The following is a 6,722-nucleotide window of genomic DNA, read 5'->3' on the forward strand; positions in this document are numbered from 1 at the left end:
CAGAAAACGCAAGGTAATTGAAACAATGATGATAAGAAAAACTACAAATGACAGGCGTGGAAAACGAGTGTTCAGAAGCACCTGAACGCATCACAGGCTCAGATGTATGTGTGGGAGAGAGGAAGGTGGCGTCGCCTGCATGGATGTTTCCCCGCCCTTCTAAAAGCCAACACAAACACACACACTAAACTATTCTCCTTCAGTCATATACCTATATAAACCATACACATTCTACCGACCACACCTGCTGCCATTCTTTCCACACTACAAACATGTAACTGATAAAAGTGAACATTAGTTTCCTCCACACCGCATCATGATGTGAGGTGTGTTTGTTTGCGGTGGCTCCGAGCCCGCAGAGGCTGCACACACACACACACACACACTGCAGTGTTGCAGGATAATCGGAATATTTGATGAGTTCAAAAGCAAATAAACATAAAGTAGCCTGAGTATACATTACATCCTGGTGACCCCCAGTGATATTGATGGGACTCATTAACTGAGGTACTCTGTGTGTGTTTATACTTTTATTTGGACATATTAGGACGTGTTTCGGTGTCATTACCAGCTTTCAGGGAACCAGTATTTGTTAAAGGGCAAACATATTTTCCTAGTGAGCAAAAACCCTGATCTTTGGGGCCCTGGTTGAGGTTAGTGCTTTGAATATTTTAAGTATTTGCTGATTATGGTGGGTGTCAACAGTCTGGATGCAGACTCCACACATTGCATATGTATGCAATGTGAAAAGAAGCAAATAGATAAAAAAATCTTTTCAGTTGAACATTGTGAATGATGAGGTTTGGAGGCTTGTAACCAAAAACAAAACCCTTACACTAACTGTTTACTGATGTTATAAACCACTTCACTTAATTCTGCTTGTTTATAAAATTACAGGTAAACAATGTGTACATTTGAGGAGTCACTGAAAACTGGAACTGGAAAAATAGTCCATCATTGGGATGAAAATGTGACAATTACTCATGCAAAATGTGTCATTTAGTTTAGATCTATTTGTGCTAGTTCTGATTTCCCATGAATGTGTCATGAAGGTTATTCTTATTATTTTCCTCTGTGGTGGGTCAGATGGTATTTTCACCTTTTGTGAGCAGTGTAATATTTTATAACTTACCATTGCTGTAATGGTGACATACATAATAAAACAGTGCTACAGCTATCTGGTGCATGTTACAGAAATCCTCTCCGTATTGCATCTGCAGTGTGTGTGTGTGTGTGTGTACGCGCGCGCCTGCATGCACTACATGCACTGTGCACTCCTCTGTGCTTGGGGACAGCCCTGCGCCCCCAGCCATGTGCGTGGGTGGGATCAGTTAGAGCTGCTAGTACTGGGGGTTTGTGTACAGAAATAAACGTAGTAAATATTTGCAGGGTGTCTTCCTGCTGTCACCGCCCCCCCCTCTGCTCGCCCTCATTTCTCCTTTCCCCATGGAGCAAACAAAGCTTTGCGGAAGGGATCACATCTCTGCTGCATTTAACCTCCGTGTGGCTCTACGTGATGTCATATTGATCATAATGCCTCTAATTTCATTCACACAGATGCTTTAAGAGCCTGTGTGTCTTAATTCTTAGCATCTCGTTTGACTGTGAGTCGTACCCTGACTAAGGAGTCGAAGTAGTGTGGTGCATCCACAGATGCTCTGAGAGGGTAATGGCAGCGATGGCAATGGGTGTTTTTTATTGGTGTAATTTTTTGGCACCAGTGCAGACCATCCATCTGTATTTATTTGTAAAGAGACCGCTGATGTAACACTAGCTGCTACCATTGGTATTTATTCTGGTTTCTTCTTGGAAATAAAAATCAAAAGATGCAGGAAGGCTGAAAAATAAACTAAAGAGTCATATGATCTGTATTTTTAATAGGCCACAGTGTACTATGTGTAGGTGTGTTCATAAACCCCTGTGCTTCATTCCATTTGGATTTCACTTATTACTAGGGTTGTCCTGATGATTATATGAGTATTATAAGAGCACAGGAAGCGAAACCAATAGGTGGCGAAGCTCCATGGTTAACAGTTCTGGGCGTGAGCTCGGCCCAAAACTGTGTGTCACTGTTTATGTTTAATAAACAGTTCTTCTTGTCTGAGAATTTTTAGGAGCAGATTTTAGGAGATTTGAAGAACTTGTTGCAGTGAGCTAATTTTGACCTGAGACAATTTCCTGTGTTTTGCGGGCAGAGCTCTGGTGAGAGTTTTGCTTGAAAAAGGGGGTGGAAAGTATTTTTGCCAACTTGTAGTTTCTTGCTTTTCCAGACATAGTCAGACCTGTATTCAGATGGGAGAGAAGAAAACTGTTGTGTTTGTTCAAAATTTGGTGGTTCTGTGATTCATTTCATTCAGTGCCGACTATCTGCCGACTGTCCGCACACAGACACAAACACATATCTCACACGTTGAATATCAAGCACCCACTCACCTTGAGATTTTCAAAAGGCTCCACTCTGTTTGTCCTGATCACAGAGGAGCAGCATCACATCTTCACTGGGCCTATGGAAGGTTAGCAGTTTGTCTCAAAGAGAACTTTTTTCTTTCTATTGATGTCTCTAAGGACATTAGTGAAGTCTAGCTCAGTGTAATATTAAAAAACTGCCAGCTTGTCTGTGCTGCATGTGTGTGTGGAAATAACCACAAAAATAGAGACTAGACAGACAGAAAGAATGGATGTGTCCCTACCTTCGATCCCAGAGCTTCATAACAGCTGTACGGTCTTGGTATAATGAGCTGCTGCTGCTGCTGCTGCCACCTCCTCCTCTCAGTATCACTGTACAGTATGGAATTGTATAAGGTGAATTAATCTAAAGCTATTGGAAAAAAGAAATCCCATGTTCGCTATCAGGTACGATATTCTACTCGTTTTTTGTAAGTGTGTTGTATACAGAACTTCTGTTTTGAATCTTTAACAGTAGAAATAGGGCAAAATATATAAAATGCACCACTGCAAACAATAGTTTTCTCTGTATTGCCTTTGAAACACTTTTTGTGGAGAGAATATTCTTTCTATTCAGATGTTCAAATAACGCAGCAGGGTGTTGACCCCAGTGTATAAGACGGGGCAGAAGGTTTTTGGTTTTGGCTTGAATCTAGTCATGTCTTAGCTCACACATCTGATTGATTCAAATTGTTAAAACCAGTACGTATTTGCATTTTATCATTGGTATTTAAAGTTTCTACATATAAACTTTTTCATACGTTTAAGAAGTCAGTGTTAATGTGGTAGTTAATCCTAAAATGTTATAAGTCATGTTGTATGTCTGCTTGTATGATCCTTCCTTTACCCTGTAACAAGGAGAAAATAGGGATGGTATGTATTTATTTTGCAGTTGGCAAGACAGCCCAACAGTCCATCTGGTTTTTGAAATAACACTATTAGAATCTAAAAACTGCATCTTAAGAAGTTTTCTTTTAGGATTTTAGAGAACATTTAAAATGCTGGTTCCCACAGCCAATGTTCCCTCTAAGCTGCACACGTGCGAAATCGCACACTGCTCGAACATATTCAGCCCACAAGAAAATCTGTCTGGCGCAGAAAAATAAAAATTCCACATAAATTGTGTTGTAGGTATTATTTTGTTAACAATTGATCCGAAAAATAACGTAATGATCTTACTGAGTGACATGTGTCCAGCCAATGATACGAGACGGTTCACTTATGCTACGCAGGCAATCATACCATTGACAGTGCTTGCATATATATGTACCCTGCCCATGTGTGCCGTGGCGCCGTGCAGGTTAGCTAGGTAATAACGGTGCGGTGGAATCAAAAGAAATGCAAAATGCTAACGAACGGGCAGCGACCCGTCCACTCACCAAGTAAAGTAAAAAAGAATTGCGGTTCTTTTGAAATGAAATGGCTGTCAGAATAATAACCTTTTAAAAATAACATAAATGATCATATAGTTTCATACAGTTTTGTGGCCTACATTTCAGACATTTCAGAGTCGTATTCACAGTTATCCAAAATAGAGTAGAGACTGCTGCATATTTATGCCTGTACATAAAACATGTGCTGTATAAGCACTTATGCATGGAAGGTTTTTATGTTTTTTCATGGGTGTGTGACTGGAATACAAATCTTACTGTTTTAGTTTTTTTTCTTTTCCTATTTTGCATCTTTGTCCATTTTCAGAGTAGTGATGCTTTAATACACAGTACACATGAGGCCTTACTGACTACACATTCACTGCCAGACTGGAGCTGCATCCATTTATGGGCATCTCCACATGTTTTGGATGCAGAGATGATGCAAACACTGATGCACTGTCGCTGTTGAATTGTGTTTCTTGTTTAAGGTTTGCTAAACTGGCTGCTATTTAGATTCAGTAAAGCTGCATAAAAAGATGGGTTTTGACAGTTTTGCCGATTGATATTTTGATGATTTTAAAAAAGAAATTAAATTATGATCAAACTGCAAACTCCTCCATGTTTATGACCTTACTCTGAATCACAAACTATTCAGTCTGGGCAGCGAACACTTCTGACATTGACATTTACAAAAACATTTCAAAATGTAATTTTCTTTTTAATCTGCGTCCTTCTGCCTTTGACTCCTCTTAACTACCTCCCCAAACTCCGTTCTTCTTCCCTCTTCTCTCCCCCTCCCTCTCTCCCTCCAAGGCTCTTTTCTTTTTACATCCTCATGCTCACAGTGGCTCATTGGCATGCCAGCTTTTCATCTGCATGCTTTTGGACTGCTGCTATATATCTGTCCTCCATCCCCTGTCCCTACCCACCCTCGTCCATCCTTCTAACAATACTATCTCACATTTGTATAGAAATGTATTATTAATCAATAATATTCATGTCCTGCAGCAGAAGTTGTAATTCAATTATGTACAGTAAATCATTCACAATCCCTGTGAGCAGGGCAGAAATATAAGAGAATGAATTTTTACACAAGCCAGAATCAGCGCACACACACATTTTCATTTTTCATCATACGTACTGTATATGTAAGCTAGAAGTCACATTTTCCAAATTTTCCTGTTTAAGGATCTGGAGTTCCTGACATTTACTGTATTCAATCTGATTGTGGTGTTAACAATATGTCTGGTAGAAGCTGATGTTTTTGCCACTGGTGCTGCCAAATCTCTGGCCTATCCTCACTCTGAATCCCCCCTCTCTCCAGGCGAAGTCATGTATCTGCCACACGTGCGGCGCTCACCTGAACCGACTCCACTCCTGCCTCTACTGTGTCTTCTTCGCCTGCTTCGCCAAGAAACACATCCACGATCACGCCAAGAGCAAAAGACATAACTTGGGTAAGACACTGTTTTCATTTGAACCGTTTTGATATAGTCTTAGTCCTTTGACCTGGACTATTTCAAATCTGTTCAAAGTTTGTTCTTCTTCTTTGTTCTTTTCTCAATTATTTGTCCACACAGGTTACACGTTCTTCTGTGTGTCTTGTTTTTGATGACTTTTAAACCATGAGTTGACCCCATGTTCCCACTCCTGCCTGTGTACCATCCTCTCTTTATTCAGTTAACAGACATGTGTTTACTATGATTGGATATCTGTGTACATGTACCACATTCTAGACAACAACCAGAGCTCTGATTGGCTCTCACCCTCCTTTGTGTTTGTGTAAAGTATTCACGTATAATTGACTGCAGTAGTTTTCAAGACAGATTTCAGATGGCATGTAACCTCCATCACTCACTTAAGGTCCTGTGATAAGGCCCACTGTCATGATCACCTGTATGAGCTGTCACTAGGGACGGGTGTTTAATAAGAAATTAAAGGTACAGATGCTTTATCAGAACCACTCATCCGTTAGTTTCCTTATGATTGTCATTACGGTTACAAAATAGAATACTGTACAGACATTTTACCCTGAAATGTATTGTTAAGGAATCAGACCATTGGCAGCCAGTTCTTCACACGAAACGGTTCTTCATTCTCATCACTTGTGTCTTGTAGCCCAGTACCTACAACAGTGCAGAAAGTCAAAACCACTGGACTGTGTCTGTCTTTTTGGCTATGTATATTTGCAAGCTATTTATATTTACATATATATTTTTTTTTTGATGCATTTAATGAAGCATGTACAGTTGGAAGTGATAATGAGGGCTATTATGCAACCTGCCGCAACATCATCGCAACACTGCCTGAAGGGCTTTGAATGTCACCAGTGTATTTGCCCTCATGTAGCCCATTAGAGGCAGTGTATGCATTGGTGAACTGACTAATGAATGAGGAGGTTTGTTTGGATGGCTGATTAAAATTAAGCACATTCAGGCATGCTGAAAGTCTGCTTTATTGCAGCTTATCTCTTGGCTTTTGCAATTAACTTCCTCTCAAATCCTTTGGTGCAGTATATGTGTTTGTGTGTGTGTGTGGCTCTGCACGTGCGCCTATGAAGCTGGTTTTTGCAAGAAAAAAAACAAATTAGATTTGTCTCCTTGTTTTGACAGCATTATTATTCCAGGTCTGCAGATGTAATGGAAAACATCGCACAACATTGGTTTCAGTGATGATCTCGATTAGAATTTTAATGTTCTGCTTTGGAAAGAAAAAAAAAATCAGAAATACAATTTCTTTCCTCGGGAGCTCCACGCCACCCGAGTTGGCCTCACAGGAGGTCACTCTATCTGAAACAGGGGTGCGGTGTGTGTTGAGCTTTGATCCTCCAAATTCAATATTTGTACTGGAGACACAATCTGTATAGAGTGGTATTTAATCAAAGATGTGGGTGTTTGCTGAACA

General features: G+C 40.2%; 1 protein-coding gene across 1 annotated transcript in view; it reads left to right on the forward strand.

Annotated features, from left to right (window-relative positions):
* The first annotated feature begins 6 nt into the window (after positions 1 to 6).
* Positions 7 to 6,722, forward strand: part of usp22 (ubiquitin specific peptidase 22) — a 17,756-nt gene continuing 11,040 nt past the window's right edge. The window contains exons 1-2 of the mRNA XM_008314698.2: positions 7 to 13; positions 5,143 to 5,275. The gene's annotated coding sequence lies outside the window, so the exon portion shown is untranslated. The remainder of the gene's footprint in view (positions 14 to 5,142; positions 5,276 to 6,722) is intronic.

Source organism: Cynoglossus semilaevis, chromosome 8 (assembly GCF_000523025.1).
Source record: "Cynoglossus semilaevis isolate Cse_v1.0 chromosome 8, Cse_v1.0, whole genome shotgun sequence".
Classification (NCBI taxonomy): domain Eukaryota; kingdom Metazoa; phylum Chordata; class Actinopteri; order Pleuronectiformes; family Cynoglossidae; genus Cynoglossus; species Cynoglossus semilaevis.